At 40.7% G+C, this 20,426-nt stretch overlaps 1 protein-coding gene and 1 long non-coding RNA gene across 2 annotated transcripts in view; one reads left to right on the plus strand and one right to left on the minus strand.

Moving 5' to 3' along the window:
* The window catches only part of LOC306661376 (voltage-dependent L-type calcium channel subunit alpha-1C-like), a 448,729-nt gene extending 429,005 nt beyond the window's left edge, over window positions 1–19,724 (minus strand). Inside the window, exon 1 of the mRNA XM_079140354.1 lies at window positions 19,439–19,724. The gene's annotated coding sequence lies outside the window, so the exon portion shown is untranslated. The remainder of the gene's footprint in view (window positions 1–19,438) is intronic.
* The window catches only part of LOC306661381, a 448,014-nt gene that overhangs the window by 375,453 nt on the left and 52,135 nt on the right, over window positions 1–20,426 (plus strand). The gene's annotated exons all lie outside the window — the stretch shown is intronic.

Below are 20,426 nucleotides of genomic sequence, written 5' to 3' on the forward strand. Positions count from 1 at the left end.
CAGAAGGTGTGGGCTTTTGCTTCCTTTTAGATTTACCTGAAAACCAACACAGGTGCTAAGAACTCTGGGCAATTCCTTCCTGAATAGGACCAAAATGGAGACAATTCAGAGAACCTACTAGTTCACCTGGCCCCACTGAGCCACTAAAAAAACAAAACAACTTTATTTTTATCTCTTAATTATTTAGAATCCTTAGGTTAAATTTGTAAATTTTCATCTTAGCTATCTTTTCTCTTGTTTTGTTCTTGCTGTTGGTCTTTTATAGCTCCCATTAAAATCTCATCTATTTAAATCATATTTTACTTCAAGATTTATCTTTAATCCTAGTCATCTTGATTATTATTATTTTTTCTCGGTACTGGGAATTGAAAGTAGGGGCAATTTACTACTGAACTACATACCCATTTTTGTTGTTGTTTGTTTGTTTGTTTTATGTGCTGGAAATTGAACCCAGGATTGAACCACTGAGCCAAATCCCCAGTTCCTTTTAATATTTTATTTAGAGACACGGTCTTTCTGAGTTGCTTAGGACCTCGGTAAGTTACTGAGGCTGGCTTTGAACTTGATCCTCCTTCCTCAGCTTCTGGAGCCACTGGAATTATAGGCATTCACCACCATGCTTGGCCATACTGTCTTTTACAACTTTTTTTTTTTTTTTTTTTTTTTTTAGGGCAGCATCTTGCTAAGTTGCCAAGAGACTCACTAAGTTGCCAAGGCTGACCTCAAGCTTGCAATCCTCTTACTTTATCCTCCTGAGTTGCTGGGGTTACAGGCATGTACTACTGTGCCTGGCCCATTATTTTAAAAATAGAACAAAGTACACAGTTGGCTGATCTTCCAACATGTGTGGTTTGGCATGTTTCCATTGGCTTAGGGTACCCAAGTCTTAACATATTGACATATATGGTTTGGAATGCTAGGCATTGGCTTGTTAGCTCCTGATTGGTTGTTTGCCAAAGGCCAGTCCTAATCTAGTAGCCTTCCTGGAATCAGCTATCTAGGCCTGAAATCTTCATGCCCTAAATGCAGCCTGTCATGGTCGTGATTTAGCTCTCTTTTCACTAACCCCTGGAGGGGATGGAAGGTATAGACTTGCACCTGCCCCTCCATCCCACCAGCTAGTGAATCCAGACTGCAGCTGATGAATAAAGATGTTCCATCTCCTACTTTAAGATCAACTTGGTAATTTATTGCAATCTCACCATAAAATTTTGGAGGCCCCAGCAAGATGGTCATCTAAATTAAGGCTGTAGCTCTTGGGTGCACGGGAGTCCTGGATCCTCTGATACAGAGAGAGGTGCTCTCCCTCTCTAGTTGTGGAAGTTTCTCTGTTTTGGGAGGGTCAGGGTGCCCTGTGACAACTGATTTGAGCCTGCCTGTGAAAGAGCATTCTAGTGTGACTCATGCCTGTAATTCTAGAGTCTGGTGTGACTCACTCTGTAATCCCAGAGATTTAAGGATGGAACTGCCATGTGTTGGGATGGTACCTCATTGTTCTCTCTGTTTGACTTGATTGTAATACCTTAGAGGTTCTGAGTGCTTGATTGTAAATCTTTCAAAGTGTATCAAGTGCTTGATGTAATGCTTAAAGATGTATCAAGTGACTGGGAGTCTGATGAGACCCCTGGGGCAAGGCCAGAAGCTCCAGGTAAAAGAACTGTGATGATGGTCTGAGACTGGGATTAAGTGAAGAGAATGTCTGTCTTGATCTGTTTGTTGTTTGGTATTTTCTTTCACCCTTTGTTTCTGTTAATCTCCATCTCGGTTTGTTTCTAGTGTTTATTTTAACTGTTTGCCCTAGCAAGACTCACCAAAATTCTTATCTTTAATCTTTGTTTTGTTTGTGCTGTTGTTTTTGTTAGCCTTGACATGGGAAACCTAATCTGGACCTGATTACCAACCTGAAAAAATGGTTGTTAAAGGTTTTTAATCCTGCTCACTAATGCTTGCATTAAATGTAAACAGCTGTCAACAGGATTTTTTAAAAGTGTCAGTTTAACTTCTCCCTGGCTGCCACACTAGAAGAAAAATGATTTCAGGGTGCTCTCTCTCTTTCTCTTGTCCTTAATTCAGTCTGGTTCATATTGATCATGAGAGTCCTGCTATGGCACAAAGTAGGAACTGATTTCTGTGAACCTAGAATTAGCATATTGGTACAGACAGGATAAATTTGTATTCTTTAATTCTTGTGTTTTTCTCAGGAAACCATCCATGGCTTTTGGCCAAGTGATCAGAAATCATTAACAGTTAAGAGCTCTACACAGAACATTTCCAAGGACCATGATTGAGTAAAAAGCAGTTCTATATAGGGCTGGGGACATAGCACCATGGTAGAGCATTAATCTAACATGCTCAAGGACATGGGTTTCATCTCCCACTGGAGGAACTAGAAAAGTTCTATAGAACTAAAAAAAGCTGTTCCTCTATAGTTCACAAAGAATGAGGGATGACAAATAGGGTGATATTCTTAATTCTACACTTGCATCCCATAAAGAATTTGGATGGATTCTAAATCTTTCCTTTAGCTTTGTCATGTAAATTGGGAGGACAAGAAGGAATGACCTCCTACAATCTGTCCCCCCAAAATAGGAGGGGAGATTTGAGAAATAATATTGTTTAAACTACAGTTGCGAAAACAAGGGACCATGATAAGAAGCAGCCCTCATTATGGCTACTCCCTCCCACTGACAGCAGCAGAGAACCAGGAAGTGAGAAAGGACAGGGACACTAATAAGGACACATCCAATTACTCAGCAAAGAGCAAAGACTCAATCTAGAGAGAGAATGCCAATAGAAACATTATTTACCATTACCCAAAAAACACTCTTGACCTAACTACCTTAGAGCAATATTCAATAGCTGGGCAAGTAAAGCAGCAAGGAACCAGGTCAAAATCACACCTCTTCTTTATTCTAGCCTTTGTGGAGAACACAGGCCCAAATATCTCAAGCCACAAGTTGCCTCTTAGCAGCTCAGAAACAAATCTGGCTCCTGTCATTTCCCAATGCAAGCAGCCCAGGGGTGTGAGGATGCAGAGTTCAAAAGTAATAATGCCAGAAGTAAAATGTTTTATTAGGGAAAAAAAAAAAAAAAAGAAAGAAAGAAATCAATCACGATAACTCATCAGTTTCTCTGCTCTATGCCAACATAAGTATAGCAATTAGAGCTGGGCACAATGGCACAGGTCTGCAACCCCAGTTATTCAGATGCTGAAGCAGGGAAAATCCCATGTTTTAGGTCAGCCTGGGCAGCTAAGAGAGATCCTATCTCAAATAAAACAAAATAGAAAGGGCTAGGGGTTGTAACTCAGTAGTGGAGCCCTGGCCTAACATGGGCATGGCCCTGACTTAAATGCCAGTAACTGCCCCCCAATAATATCAATAAAATAAATAGCATCTAGAATATAGAATTATCACAATCATAAGCACTGTGAGAGTCCATGGAGGTAAATAATCTTCATTAATCTCAATTTCCAGCCTCCAACCTCCAGCAACATCAATCAAATTCCAACAAAAACACAAATATACCTCCCAAAATGGGACCGTAAAAATCAGAAACATGAAGACACAGTGCATGGGGCTGGGGCTGCAGCTCAGTGATAGAGCATTGCTAGCGTGCTCCAGTCCCTGGGATCAACCTCCTCTACTGCAAAAATAAACAATGATACAGTCCATGATAAAGCTGAAGATACACAAACACACTTGGATCTCTTCTTGACCAACTTCTAAAGGTATTTCTTTCACAAGATTTTATTTTAAAAAAGAAACTTCAAAAGAAAGCACATTCAAAACATCAGGTCCCAGCCTGGCATGGTGGCACACACCTGTAATTCCAGTTACTTGGGAAACTGAGGGTAGAAGGGGACTGCAAGTTTAAGGTCAACCCATACTAATTTGGGAGGGGGGGTACCAGGGAATGAACTTAGGGTCACTTGACTACTGAGTCACATCCCCAGTCCTATTTTGTATTTTAGAGACAGGGTCTCACTGATGTTGCTGAGTGCCCAGCTTTGAACTCGTGATTCTCCTGTCTTAGCTCCCAAGCTGCTGGGATTACAGGCATGTGCCATAGTGCCCAGCTCAACCTTAATAATTTTGACTGAAAATAAAAAATGAAAGTGGCTGAGACAGCTGACAGTGCTCCTGAGTCCAGGGCCCACTATTGCAAAAAGAAAAAATAAATAAAAATAAATCAGGCTACTGATCAGTGCAGGCATTTGTATTTTAAATTTCCTTATTTAAAAAAGTAATTTGTTTTCTGAGAATCTCCATACTGCTTTCCCAGAGTGGCTGCACCAGTTTGCAAACCCACCAGAAATGTATGAGTGTAACTTTTTTCCCCGCATCCTCGCCAACACCTATTGTTGCTTGTATTCTTGATAATAACCAGAGTTTTAAAATGTGTTTAAATCCTAATGAGAGAAAAACAGCACTCTTCAGATTTATGGAAGGCTTCCTGGAAGAAAGATTGCTCTTTTTTCAAGAATGTATCTTCAAGAATAAGTAAGAACCAACATATTCAGAGAGAGATGCTCCAGTCAGCGGGAAAACCATCAACAAAAACAAGGCACTGACATAAATAGAGTATGCAGGCTTCTAGATCCTCAGTATTCCAAAGTGTTAAATAGGGAAGGAAGAAAGAGCTGGAGAAGGAGGAGGAAAGATGAGGTTAGATGCTGATGCATGGAGAATCAATTGTCAATGTCTACCTGGATAGAAAACATTGCCTCATCTCATAAAATATGATTTATCTCACTTTTTATGAGTCTCAAAAAGGTCTGAGTTCTATTGAAAACTGAACTCAACTTTCTGCCCCCTCTTACACCCCATCAATAAGTCCCTCTTACACCCCATCAATATCTCAGATCACAAAAGATGACTCTGAGGTTACCATCCGGCCATTAGAAAAAGGCTCAGTTGAATTTTATAAAATAGAGTTAACCCTACTTTTAAAATGTATTTCTAATTATCTCACTACTCTAGTTAAAAAAGCAAGAGGGCAAAGTCATACAACATTAGAATATATCACCCCCTTTTGGAACAAATTAATGTTTTCCCAGGAAAAGCAAATATTAAAATTTAAAAGGCCACAGCATTAGAGAAGCATGAGTGGGAATAAGGCCCAATCTTTCCTCTATTCCTAGAAACCATCATCTAGCCCAAATTTGTCTTCATCACTTTTTAAACTCCACATAAGAGGGAAGTCTTATCTTGGTGAATGTATTCATTGTTCCCTGCAAGTGCTGTACTAAATTTCCAAAGCCCTGTTCACCTTATTTTTGTAGACAATGGGGATTTCAGCATACAGAAAATATTTTACAAATATAAAAAAGGTAAAATATATCTCTGTTAAGTCTTTATTCATACAAAGCAGACTGGCATTTCAAGATGGCAGACTAGAGGGTGGCTGCATTTCATGTTGCTCCAGGACTCAGGATTCAAAAGAGGAGATATTGAGAGACTTGGGACCAATTTAAAGCAGCCGGGTGAGTCTCTCCCGTTGGGGAGGCGTCCCGGATGGGAAGGTATTCCCGGAACGTAAGGAACTTTGTGAAGTAGAGCTCCCTGGCGAGACACCCCTCCCCCCCACCGGAGCAGTGAACTCGGACAACTAGGAGCGACACAGAGGAGGCTGCTCAGCACAGCGCTGGGACTCGGAGCAACCACTGGGGCTCCGGTGGCTGCCCAGGGGAGAAGCGGCGAGGAGAGCTGTGTGGACTCAGAACACCGGGGCCTGCCCTGAGGAGGAGGAGGAGGAGCGCGGCCGCTTGGATTCGGAGTGACTGCACCAGAGCTACAGGCGGTTGCCAGAGGAGAAGCTGCGCAGCGAGCTGTTTGGACTCAGAGCGACCGCTTCTGAACACCAGGACCTGCCCTGAGGAAGAGGAGGAGGAGGAGGAGGAGCGTGGCCGCTTGGATTCAGAGTGACTGCACCAGAGCTACAGGCGGTTGCCAGAGGAGGAGCTGTGTGGCGAGCTGTTTAGACTCAGACCACTTCTGAACACCCGGGCCTGCCCTGAGGAGTAGGAGGAGGAGCAGGAGGAGCGCGGTGGGTCGTTTGGACTCACAGTGACAGCATTAGAGCTCCAGGCAGCTGCTCAGAGGAGGAGGCGATTGGTGAGTTGTTTGGACTTAAAGCGACTGCTCCTGAACACAGGGGGGCTGCCTGGAGAAGGAGGAACGAGGAGGGTCACTTCGACTCGGAGTGATTGCCCAGGGCTATGGGCGGTTGGTGGGAGGAGGAGGCACGCAGTGAGTTGCTTGGACTCCTAGTGACCGCACCGGAACACCGGGTGGCTGTCTGGAGGAAGAGGCGTGCGGCGCCAGATGGCTGCTCAGAGGAGGGGCCGCATAGCCAGGCGAATAGGTGCAGAGCAGGGTCCCAGGATCTAGGAGGCTTCTGGGTGGAAGAGCCGCACAGGGACACGCTTAGGGGCGGAGCGAAGGTTCCAGGACTGCGGGCAGATTCTCTGAGGAGGGGCAGCCTAAGGAGATTCATCTGCGAAGGGTGAGGCTCCCAGGACCTGGAGGTAGGGCTGGGCCCCTGGGAACGTTGCAGAGGAAGGCAACCCAGCCCAGGCGGTAGCTGTAAATTGAGGGGAACCTCTAGGAGGGAACTGACCAGTGAGACCTCCCCATCGGGTGAGTCTTCCCTGCCGGGTGAGGTTTCCCCACAAGGACGGTAAAACCAGAGACACAGGCCCAAACAGGCCTAGACTCAGCCTGCAGCCTAGGTCCCCTTTGGATGACCATTGGTCAACAAGTGGAGGCACCTCTGCCCACTAGCAGGGAATATACCCCACCTGAAGGACACCACTCCTAGAGAGGCAGCTTCCTTGTGGAGCACCGCATTATCAACTTCCTCCAAGACTTCAGCCTACTGAAGGCTAAGAGGGGATATATATAGAAATCTTCAAGGACATTGTAAGTCAATAGAGGAAATCTGCAATATCTCAGCGGTCCACTGATACCTGAACAATATGAGAAAACAAGGAAAGAAAATGCCCCAAGCACATCTAGATGTTACAATCAACAAAACCCAATGACAGCATGGCAGAAGAAATGACAGAAAGGGAGTTCAGAATGTACATAAGCAACGATGACATGAAAGAGCAAATGCACACGCTGAATGATGAGATGAAAGAGCAAATGCAGGCATTGAATGATAACACCAATCGACAGTTAAAAGAGCAAATACAGGAAGCAAAAGATCATTTCAATAAAGAGTTAGAGATACTGAAAAAAAACAAACAGAAAACCTTGACATGAAGGAAACAATAACCAAATTAAGAACTCCATAGAAAGCATATCCAGTAGGATAGAACACCTGGAAGACAGAACCTCAGAAATTGAAGACAAATATTTAACCTTGAAAACAAAGTTGAACAAACAGAGAAGATGGTAAGAAATCATGAACAGAATCTCCAAGAACTATGGGATATCATGAAAAGGCCAAATTTAAGAATTATTGGGATTGAGGAAGGCCTAGAGACACAAACCAAAGGAATGAACACTCTATTCAATGAACTCATATCAGAAAATTTCCCAAATCTGAAGAATGAAGTGGAAAATCAAGTTCAAGAGGCTTATAGGACTCCAAATACACAAAATTAACAGACCCACACCAAGGCACATTATTATGAAAATACCTAACATACAAAATAAAGAAAGAATTTTAAAGACTGTGAGAGAAAAGAACCAAATTACATTCAGGGGGGAACCAATAAGAATATCAGCAGATTTTTCAATCCAGACCCTAAAAGCTAGAAGGGCCTGGAACAACATTTTTCAAGCCCTGAAAGAAAATGGATGCCAACCAAGAATCTTATACCCAGCAAAACTTACCTTCAAATTTGATGATGAAATAAAATCCTTCCATGATAAACAAAAGCTAAAAGAATTTACAAAAAGAAGCCAGCATTACAGAACATTCTCAGCAAAATATTCCATGAGGAAGAGATGAAAAAGAAGCAAATCAGCAAAGGGAGGAATTATCCTAAAGGAATTGTCAAATAAAGGAGGAACCAAGTTGTGTCAAATAAATAAATAAACAAAATTTAAAAAATGAACCAGATGACCGGGAAACCAAATCATACCTCAATAATAACCCTGAATGTTAATGGGCTGAATTCATCAATCAAAAGACATAGACTGGCAGATTGGATTAAAAAGAAAGATCCAACAATATGTTGCCTACAAGAGACTCACCTCATAGAAAAAGATACCCATAGATTAAAGGTGAAAGGATGGGGAAAAACATACCATGCACATGGACTCAGCAAAAAAGCTGGAGTATCCATCCTCATTTCCGATAATGTGGACTTCAAGCCAAAGTTAGTCAGAAGGGATAAAGAAGGTCATTTCATACTGCTTAAGGGAAGCATAAATCAGCAAGATATAACAATCATAAACATCTATGCCCCCAACACTGGCTCATCCATGTATGTCAAACAAATCTTTCTCAATTTCAGAAACCAAATAGACCATAACACAATAATACTAGGTGATTTTAACACGCCTATCTCACCACTGGACAGATCTTCCAGACAAAAATTGAACAAAGAAACCATAGATCTCAATAACACAATCAATAATTTAGACTTATCGGACATTTATAGAATATACCATCCAACCAAGAGCGAAAACACTTTCTTCTCAGCAGCACATGGATCTTTCTCTAAAATAGACCATATATTATGCCACAAAGCTAATGTTAGCAAATACAAGAAGAAAGAGACACTACCATGTATTCTATTAGATCATAATGGATTGAAGTTAGAAATAAATGAAAGAGTAAAACACAGAAACTATTCCAACATCTGGAGATTAAACAATATTCTATTATATGATGAATGGATAACAGAAGATATTAGGAAGCAAATTAAAAAATTCTTAGAGGTAAATGAGAACAAAGAAACATCATATCAAAATCTCTGGGACACTATGAAAGCAGTACTTAGAGGGAAATTTATTTCATGGAGCGCATTTAATAAAAGAAGTAAAACTCAACAAATAAACGATCTAACACTACAGCTCAAAGCCCTAGAAAAAGAAGAACAGACCAGCACCAAAAGTAGTAGAAGACAGGAAATAATTAAACTCAGAGCTGAAATCAATGAAACTGAAACAAAAGAAACAATACAAAAAATTGACAAAATAAATAGTTGGTTCTTCGAAAAACTAAACAAAATTGATAAACCTTTAGCCACGCTAACAAAGAGAAGACGAGGGAAAACCCAAATCACTGAAATTCAGAATAAACAAGGAAATATCACAACAGACACAAGTGAAATACAAAACATAATTAGAAGCTATTTTGAAAATCTATACTGCAACAAAATAGAAAATTTTGAAGACATCAACAGGTTTCTAGAGACATATGAATTGCCTAAACTGAACAAGGAGGACATACACAATTTAAGTAGATCAATTTCAAGTAATGAAATAGAAGAAGTCATCAAAAGCCTACCAACAAAGAAAAGTCCGGGACCAGATGGGTTCTCAGCCGACTTCTACGAAACCTTTAAAGAAGAGCTCATTCCAATACTTCTCAAAGTATTCCATAAAATAGAAGAGGAGGGAACCCTCCCAAACTCATTCTATGAAGCCAATATCACACTGATACCTAAACCAGACAGAGACTCATCAAGGAAAGAAAATTTCAGACCAATATCCTTAATGAACATCGATGCAAAAATTCTCAACAAAAATTTTAGCAAATCGCACACAAAAACATATTAAAAAGATAGTGCACCATGATCAAGTGGGTTTCATCCCAGAGATGCAAGGTTGGTTCAACACCAGGAAATCAATAAATGTAAGTCACCACATCAATAGACTTAAAGTCAAGAATCACATGATTATTTCAATAGATGCAGAAAAAGCATTTGATAAAATACAGCACTCCTTCATGCTCAAAACACTAGAAAAATAGGGATAGTGGGAACATTCCTTAACATTGTAAAGGCCATTTATGCTAAGCCCATGGCTAATATCATTCTAAATGGTGAAAAACTGAAAGCATTCCCCCTAAAAACTGGAACAAGGCAGGGATGCCCTCTTTCACCACTTCTATTCAACATCGTTCTTGAGACTCTAGCCAGAGCAATTAGACAAACCAAAGAAATTAAAGGGATATGAATTGGAAAAGAAGAACTCAAACTATCCCTGTTCACTGATGACATGATTATATATTTAGACGAACCTGGAAATTCCACCAGAAAACTCTTAGAACTATGAAGTGAATTCAGTAAAGTAGCAGGTTACAAGATCAATGCTCATAAATCCAATGCATTTTTATACATAAGTGATGAATCTTCAGAGAGAGAAATTAGGAAAACTACCCCATTCACAATAGCATCAAAAAAAATAAAATACTTGGGAATCAATCTCACAAAAGAGGTGAAAGACCTCTACAATGAGAACTACAGAACACTAAGGAAAGAAATTAAAGAACACCTTAGAAGATGGAAAGACCTTCCATGTTCTTGGATAGGAAGAATTAATATTGTCAAAATGGCCATACTACCAAAAGTGCTATACAGATTCAATGCAATTCCAATTAAAATCCCAATGACGTACCTTACAGAAATAGAGCAAGCAATTATGAAATTCATCTGGAAGAATAAGAAACCCAGAATAGCTAAAGCAATCCTTAACAGGAAGAGTGAAACAGGGGGTATTGCAACACCAGATCTTCAACTCTACTACAAAAGAATAGTAACAAAAATGGCATGGTATTGGTACCAAAATAGACAGGTAGATCAATGGTACAGAAGAGAGGACACGGACACAAACCCAAATAAATACAATTTTCTCATACTAGACAAACGTGCCAAAAATACGCAATGGAGAAAGGATAGCCTCTTCAACAAATGGTGCTGGGAGAATTGGAAATCGATATGCAACAGAATGAAACTAAACCCATATCTCTCACCATGCACGAAACTAAACTCAAAATGGATTAAGGACCTCGGAATCAGACCAGAGACCCTGCAGATTATAGAAGAAAAAGTAGGTCCAGATCTTCAACATGTCAGCTTTGGACCAGACTTCCTTAACAGGACTCCCATAGCACAAGAAATAAAAGCAAGAATCAATAACTGGGATAGATTCAAACTAAAAAGCTTTCTCTCAGCAAAGAAAACTATCAGCAATGCGAATCAAGAGCCTACAGAGTGGGAGAATATCTTTGCCAATCATACTTCAGATAGAGCACTAATTTCCAGAATCTATAAAGAACTCAAAAAACTCTACTCCAAGAATACAAATAATCCAGTGGACAAATGGGCTAAGGAAATGAATAGACACTTCACAGAAGAAGATATACAAGCAATCAACAAACATGGAAAAATGTTCAACAACTCTAGTAACAAGAGAAATGCAAATCAAAACCACCCTAAGATTCCATCTCACCCCAATTAGAATGGCTATTATCAAGAATGCAAGCAACAACAGGTGTTGGCAAGGATGTGGGGAGAAAGGTACACTCATACATTGTTGGTGGGGCTGCAAATTAGTGCAGCCACTCTGGAAAGCAGTGTGGAGATTCCTTAGAAAACTTGGAATGGAACCACCATTTGACCCAGCTATCCCACTCTTTGGCCTATACCCAAATGACTTAAAATCAGCATACTACAGAGATACAGCCACATCAATGTTCATAGCTGCTCAATTCACAATAGCCAGACTGTGGAAACAACCTAGATGCCCTTCAATTGATGAATGGATAAAGAAACTGTGGTATGTATATATATATATATATATATATATATATATATATATACACACACACACACACACACACACACAATGGAATATTACTCAGCCATAAAGAATGATAAAATTATGGCATTTGCAGGCAAATGGATGAAATTGGAGAATATCATGCTAAGTGAGATAAGCCAATCTCAAAAAGCCAAAGGACGAATGATATCGCTAATAAGTGGGGATGATGACACATAATGGGGGGAGGGAAGGGTTAGTGTTAGGGTTAGAGTTAGGGTTAGGGAGGGGGGCAAGTATGGAGGAAGGAAGCACTGTATAGAGGGAAAAGAAGGGTGGGAGGGGTGGGGGCAAGGGAAAAAATAACAGAATGAGTCAAACAACATTACCCTATGTAAATTTATGATTACACAAATGGTATGCCTTACGCCATGTACAGAGAAACAACATGTATCCCATTTGTTTACAATAAAAAATAAATAAATAAATAAAAAGAAAAAACAAAGCAGAATACTATTTAAGGAGAAATTTCAGGCTCCCTGAAGCCTATTCAGGAACTCTAAGGTCTGTAATCTGCCTCCAGCAGATTCTGGCTTAAATGCCATCACCTCTGGAGCACTGTATCCCTTCTCTTATTTTTCCTGAACACCTAGGTAGCTCTGAGTCTAGGCCACACAAAGTACCATAGTGATACATTTTGTACCATACTTTCAGATCTCCCCAACTGCAGATTCTCCTCAACAGGGTTACATTCTTATAAATCCCATAAGCTGGAAATAGCTTAAGTTGAAGATGCATTTAGCACATCTAACCTACTGAACAACTTAGCTTAGCCTCATCTACCTTAAACATGTTCAGAACGCATGCATTAGCTTACAGCTGGCAAAACTATCTAACACAAAGCCTATTTTATAATAAAATGTTGAATACCTCACACCAAATTTATTGAATACTGCTCTGAAAATATGGATATACTTTGCATCCACATGCATGCATCAAAAAAGTCAAAGAATCACAAATCAAACATAATGATGTAGGACAGATGAGGCTGGACACCAAGGAATTTTTGGGAAGCAGGTTTATTTAAGCTGCAGTAATCTAGAGGGATTAATACCTAAAAATCTCTGGACCATGGGTCTGGAAATTCTTTGAGGTTTATGCCCAGTGTTGAGGGGCGGGGCATTACATAACAGTGGTAGTTACATGGCAGGTACTCTTTGTCCCTTATTCTTAGGTCAGATAGAGGTTTCACAAGTTTTGTCTGCAAACTTGGCATTTACAGTTCTCAGCAGGACTCCTGTGAAATCCTGTTGACACTCGTTGTAAAATCTTGCTGACAAGAAGCTTAATTATAGGATGGTGTCCCTGGAGAAGCTTAATTATGGTAAGGGTCTTTTGGGGTCTACTTTAATAATTCAGGAGTCATCTATATTTTTCTCTCCTTAAATACTTAAGGAGAGAAAGTATTCTTTCCTCAATTCTTGCTATCTGAATCCTTCTCATTACCTCTGAATTCCCAGGATTTACCTGTTACTCTTAGCTTCAAAATATACAGTAAATAGTATGCATCTACCCCACTTTTCTCATGTGTATTATAGGATTCCATGTTTTTACTGTATATATTATAATTACATATTGTGTAAAGTTAGTACTACATTAATATAATAATTAACATTAAAGTCTTTGGAACTTGGACAAGTTGGTTCAGTTCTTGGCTCTGGGGTCTATTTCACTGACATAGCTGGCACCCTTTTCTGCATGACTGCTGCCTTGCAAGCACCATCCCCTAATGGATGTTCTCAGGATGTGCAAGATAACATGCCACCACCAGCTGTTCTAGACCTGCTACTCTCTCTGAAGAGGAAACACATCTGTTTTCCAACTTCTACTGTAAACAGAAAAGAAAGATTCTCAGTGGAGATCTGAACAAAACTGAACTCATAACCAAAGCTCACTTTAGGATATCTCAAAACTGGCTCCAACACAGAAGAGTCAGAACATAACAAACACTTTCCATGTCCTAGCAGAGGTCTCTTGATCCTGAGTCATGGCCCCTTCCAGCTACCTAAACTGGATCCCCAAACTCATCTTCCTAATCCCTGCTGCTTTGCAACAAAGATCCTTCGCTTCTTTCTTTAAAGAAGCCCTTCCTGAGATGCCTACTATACTGCACAACTGTTTCTTTTCTTTGTATTCTCAACAATGACTAGGGATATCTTTACTTGGCCACAGCTTTCCTGATATTTGTTTAATCTGAACAACTGATTATTCACTCCTTTATGTTAGGGTGTGTTTAACCATTAAGTGTCATATAATGAGCATTCTAATAAATTCTATGTTGAACACAGAAGTTTAAGATTATAATCTCCAAGATTTTTGTAATCTTGTTGGTGAGATTATATGGCTGCAGGGTCCTCAAACTTTGCTGCCTAATTAGAATCACCTGTGGAACTTTTAAGACTTTCTATGTTAAAGCTACAACCCCAAACAGCTAAATGGTAATTTTTAATAAAGGTAGGACCTGGGTATCACATCTTGCTACATGTTAGAAGGGCACAACTCTGTTGTAATCAATCAACATTTTTTATGGCACCCAAATCCCAGACAGACTCTAGAACACTGGCCAGGGAGAGGGAGGGTGACTGAGAATTTTTGGTGATTGCATAGGTAATCACTTCATTCCCTTAATACTTACAATCAAATCAGTGATATCAGAAGTGTAAGCTCAGGGGCACCCTTAGTGGTCAAATAAAATTAGCGGCCAAATAAAATCAGACAGAAAGCAGTCGAAGCAAGCTTTATTGGAATTTGGCTCTCGGGGGAAACTCCCAGCACGCTCCCCCACCCCTGGGGTACAGGTCAGGTAGGGAGCCTGAGAAAATCAATCGGACGTGGCCCCGGCTGCCCAGGGTCTTTATAGGCCAGAATGGGAGGGGGGGATTTACCTTAACAGGTGGATGTTAAGGTCAGAGGAATTTTCCAGCCCACTTGATCGTCCCTGTTTGGCACGCTGCCCTTTGTCTCAGTTGCTCTGCTCTGCCCCCTACAGTCGCCCAAATTCCGACCTAACGGTAAACTTTCCTATTCTTGGTAAATCACTAATAATGAAGAATGGCAGTAAGAAAGATAAATGAAAACAGCTACTGATTACTCAGGAAACCAGTTCTGTAATTTTCTTGAAAGATTGGAGGGTCAACATTTAGCCACCAAGGTAACAATTGTCCTATGAAGTTATGTTATGCCTTTTTGCCAGAACACAATTCTAACTAGTTATATAGATCTCAACACCTATTGCAAAGGGCTATCTCGGTGTCACATAACTTATACTCAAATGTTTATCTGTTTTTCCAAACTTCTCTTCAAGGAGTGCCACTTGGTGAAGGTCAGAAAGACAGATGCATGTGCAGAATGATTTTACAAGAAGGAAGAGAAAGGCAGGAAGAGCAGTAGTAAGAGTAGTAAGAGAAAGGTAGTAAGAGTATAAAGTAGCACCATGTTCCTATTTGTTCCTTGTTACTTTTATTTTAGTATTTATTTTCTCTCTTGAAATCTCTGGATGAGGTACTAATAAAATGGTTTATCAGCTATATAGTCCTCTATCTTCCAATCCCTGCAATGGAGCTAAAAGGAAAGTCAATGATGCATTGCTGAAGCTTAACATTATTTCATTCATATAAATTTTGGACATTTAAAAACTGGACTGACTTTTTGTTAAGTGAAGAGAAGAAAGTTGGAGAAGCTGAAAAGAATACAATACTCAATAACTATCAGTCTAACACCCCAAGAACAAGTAAGATCATTCTAACAATTTGCATATCAGAGTTGTGTTAACAAATTTTTATAGTCAAAGAATATTAGTTACCTCACTAAAAATGACTTAAGGCAGTGTATTACAATTAGTCTTTCAAGCACATTTAAAACTTTTTACAAAAAAATGTTCATTAATCACTCCCACCTCCCAAGTGAGTTATTTGGAGACAAGAAGGGTAATTTTGTATATTCTTATTCCTAGTCTTGCTCTGTTAGACTATGTTTTAGTATAGTCTTAGTCTCGCTCTCACGTTCTGCCCGTGCTCTGCAAGTTTTGTCATCTGCCTTCGTACCATTTCAGAAGATGTAGTCTTAGACAGTTCTCCATATAGACAGGCATTCAAGGGTCAAAGATGTCTTAAGTGCTCACTAATAGGAACTCTAACCTTACCTGCACTTTTAAAAATGGAAAATCTCATAGCAAGAACTGATTTAAAAAGCAAGAACAAAAACAAAATTACCCCTAACAAAAACGTTAAGAATTTAAATTATCAGAAACAAGGGCTTTAAGACTCTGAGCCAAAATAAGAGAAACAGAAATTTCACAAGTTTCATCTGCTGAAGTCCCTAGATCCCCATTCTGCTGCTTGCCCCACAATCACTGCATCTCTAAAGTTTATGACCAGAAGCAGGAGAACAGGTAATTCTTGTTTTCTTCAAACAAACACATGAAGATTTGTGCATGAAACTCCAGTTAAAATAGAAAAAAGAGAAGAAGCAGATATAGAAAGAGAATTTTTAAAAATAAAATTAAAATGCAACTTTGGTTTGGTGGTAGGAGGTAAGTAAAAAACGCCTTGGCAATCATTCAAAGACCAATTTCAAAATGTGCAAGTAGCTGCTTCCTGGTGTCTATATTGACCACATTTTATTGTTTCACTCTTATTTGTTCACATAGATTACAAATTATTCTGTCACCTCAAAAGCATTTTACCTTCTGAGTCATAGCTGCTGCTAAAATGACCTCCTATGGACTCCACATTTCCACTGCAGGATGCTCTGGCAGAGTTCCTAAGCCCACCCATACTGTTAAATTCATCTAGGAACTCACATCCCCTAAGATATGCCAACAAACCTTCATCATCATTTCTCACACTTCATATAAATCTCTCCCTGAAGTATTCATCTTACAAAATGGAAAGCTGGCTTTGAAAAAAACTTATTCTCCTGCCAATTAGACTCCAAATATTTGTGAAGTAGCAGGCCGTGTAGCCTAGCCTCTTCCCCTGGGTGTTAAGAGTGCTGCCTATAAAGAGAAGAAGCAGAAAAAAAGAAGTCTGCGCTGACTCCCAGGCTATGGAGCCTCAACCAGCTGTGTGACCATTAATGCCTTCACTGTCAGACTTCACTAATTCTCATGATTGCTGTTCTGTCTAAATGGCACCCTAATGTAACGCAACTGATATCATCTCCACTTGGTGTCAGTTAGTGTCGTGTTCCATTACTACATTCTTACAAAAAGACAATTAAATTACTTCTTTTTAAAAACATAATAACTACTGAAAAAACATAGATATGCTCGAAAAGTCTATAAATGTTCTTCCCCCAGTTTAGAAAATGTTTTGAAAAGCAATGAAGATTTCCTTCTTTAAAAAAGAATTGCACCCATCACAACTACTGCAGCTCTCATTGTTTTATGATAAAAATAGTTACAAATCAATGTTAATTTAGATAAAATAAAACAATTTTATTCTTAAATTCTACCACAACTAAGAAAAATGGATTAATCTTTCTAAATGCAAATAAAGTCAATTTGAACTCTAATGCTGAAAACTGAATAATTTTTTCTTGTCATTATTATACTTTCTCTTAGCTTATTTATAGAATAATTTTGTTTTTGTAACTAAATTGTCCAGTTAAGGCCACCATAATGATTAAACAAACAAAAAAGTTCTACTAGATTAGATTACATGTTTAATTATTTTCCCACATTCCAAAAATATTTTAAATACAATCATCTTTGGACTTAATTTCATCTAAAATTATTAAAGTCAGCAAATATCAAAATTAATGAATGTGCACATTGCAATTAACCTACATGACTTACATTCCACTTATGTAAACAGCTTCATATGCATGCATGCTATTTTCTATGTGCAAAGTCTTGAGACAGGAGCCCTCCCTATTGACTCCAAGTCCATCCACTGCTTTACTTATTCATCTTCCTCCTCACAATTTTGGTGGAACATTCCATACCTAGAGGAGACCAGAAGTGTCACCTTGAATGTCCTCTGCCCCTTACCTGCCAGGATGCCTAGTGAGACTGGCTGACTCCCTAACAGGAATGGAAACCTAGGAGTGCCGGGCAGTATAGTTGTACTCCTCCCTGAATGATATACTAGGTGCCTGGAAATGTGTTTGCACATAGTAGGTGCTTCATATATATTTGTGAAGTCAACCAGCTCCTTCCCAGATATGTCACTGGGCCCAGGGCCTCTTGGTTCACCCCAGAGATCCCTGTTCTGGCTACAACTAGGTTGGGGTCCCTTCCAGAGGGAGTTTCCAACCTTCTTTACAACTGGGGAAGCTCTGTGCTTTAGGCTTTACAGAGCAGGTAAGGGGACAGGCACACAGAGAAGCCCACACAGCCCAGAGAGCACATTCCATAGGGCTAGCTAGGCCTGGGACAAGAACTTGCAGGACTCATCCCACTTGGAGAGTACTGAAAACACCCTTGAATGGTATTCCTCTGAAACTTCAGTTTCCACAGAGTTGACTGGGGTTCCAAGCACTACAGGGCTTTGCCAAGACCTGGTCAGGAGGGGGCAAATTCTCCTGGGCTTGGAGGCAGTGTGCACCTTTTATACAGCAGGTCTAGTACCTGCTGGGTAATGGTGAATCTTCAGAAGGTATTCAGGAAGTAGGGATGAAGGGGTCCTTGATCCAGAGCTTAGGTACCAGGAGGTTCGCAATCTTTTCCACCACACCTGCCTCCAGGACCCTTACCCTGATAGGCTCAACCAGGGTTGGGGTTGATTTGTTCTTTTCCTAGGGTAGGACCAAGAAGGGATAGCTCTACCATGTAAACAGCAGCAAACTACAAAACGCTAGTGAAGTGAAAATAGCACCAAAATGTTTTGTCCATAATCACACACTTGCACACACACACACACCTGGAATGGCTCAGGGACAGTTGCAGGAAATAGAGTGGTAGGCTGGCCTGTGCTGACCTGACCTGGGCTGTTCTGTGTTACTTCTGGGCTCCTCCAGGAAAATTTCTAGAGGTATCGCAGGCAAGGGCTGACCCAGTACTCAATATGGCTGAGGCCCCCCTTAATGGTTTTCTGAGGCTTGAGCCTTGGTGATTTGGAAGCCAAAAAGAGATCATCACCCTCTGTTGTCCTGACAAGTGAGCTAGTTGGGTCTGGCTCTGCAATGGGGATGTCTGGCTGCCAAGGTTCCAAGTCTATTTGGTTCACTGTCAAAGAAGTGAGGTTATTTCTTTGGGTCCCCTTATCTGATCCTCTTCCTCACACAAGACTGCCCCCAAAGGACTCCTAGGATGCTGGTTTGCCCTGCTCTCCCCGTGAACATGCATAAGTGGACACTGTTACGCCTGGCCCACTTTCCCCCCAACAGTCCTGGGTGCACCTTCGGGGAAACACAACTGGGTTCAGACCCACCCCCTTGTTCTTTCCAGGTGTGTGACCTTAGGCCCCTCATTGTACCTCTCAGGTTCTTCCCAGTCTCCCTGCCTGCTTCTTGGGGATCCTTCTAGCATATCCAAGGATATCATTAGGGGTACATGCCCATAAGTACCTGTATCACCTGTGAAACCCTAAGACTGGAGTCACAAGTCCCTAACACACAAATTTAGGGATGAAATAGTCATTAGAATGGGAAAGATAAATACTGACACACAATTCAACCCTGGATCACAGTGAGATCTAGGGAAAGTCACTTACGCTCTTGGCTATTTTTCTCACTCTGCATCACAGGAAGTTTGAAGTGACTGAGATTCAGAGATTGTCCTCCTCCAGTATAAATCTTCTAATGACTCCCTAGGACATTTAGAATTGGCCCAAGTGCCTCCTCTCATGAGATGGACAGCCTACAAATGTCCTAGTGACTGCAGCCTCCTGGTGCCTAAATCCTGTAGCCCCTGCTCATCTATGGGGATTGGACTCACATGTGGCTTCTGAGGAACAGAAATCAGCAAAAGTCATGGGATATCAACCCAAAGATTTGAATTATGCAAAGTCTGATTTCTTTCTGGCACATTCCCTCCTGTTTTCCTTTACTTCCTTTCTTTCTTTTTCTTTCCTTCCTTTCTTTCTCCCTCTCTCTCTCTCTCTCTCTCCCTTCTCTCTCCCTCTTTCCCCCCTCCTTCTCCTGTTTTGGTTTTTCCTGGGCAATTTAGCAAGATCCTTTCTTAAAAGAAAAATAAAATGGGCTGGAGATGCAACTTAGTGATCGAGTGCCCTGGGGTCAATCCCCACTATTCAGAGAGAGGGGGAGGGGGAGGAAGAGGAAGAGGAATAAGAAGGAGGAGGAGGAGGAGGAAAAGAAGGAGAAGAAGAAGGAGGAGGAGTAGGAGGAGGAGGAGGAGGGAGGGAGGGAGGGAGGGAGGGAAGGAGGGAGGAGGGAAGAGGAAGGGAGGGTGAGAGAGGAGAGAGAAATGAGAAAGAGAAGAAAAGGAAAGGAAAGGAAAAAAAGAGGTAGGTAGGTATATGGGGGGTTTGGAGTACAGCTCAATGGTAGAGTGTTTCCCTAGCATGGGCAAGGCCCTGGGTTCCATACCCAGCACAAGACAGGAGGGAAAGGAAGGCAGGAAGGGAGGAGGGGGTGGAGGGAAAAGGAGGGAAAGAAAGGTGCACAAAACATGTAACTGCAAGTTCATAAATAGTTTGTGAAATTACTGTTCATGTATTCATCACCTAAATCAAGAAGCAA

The sequence above is a fragment of the Sciurus vulgaris genome (assembly GCF_902686455.1).
Source record: "Sciurus vulgaris genome assembly, chromosome: 5".
Lineage (NCBI taxonomy): Eukaryota > Metazoa > Chordata > Mammalia > Rodentia > Sciuridae > Sciurus > Sciurus vulgaris.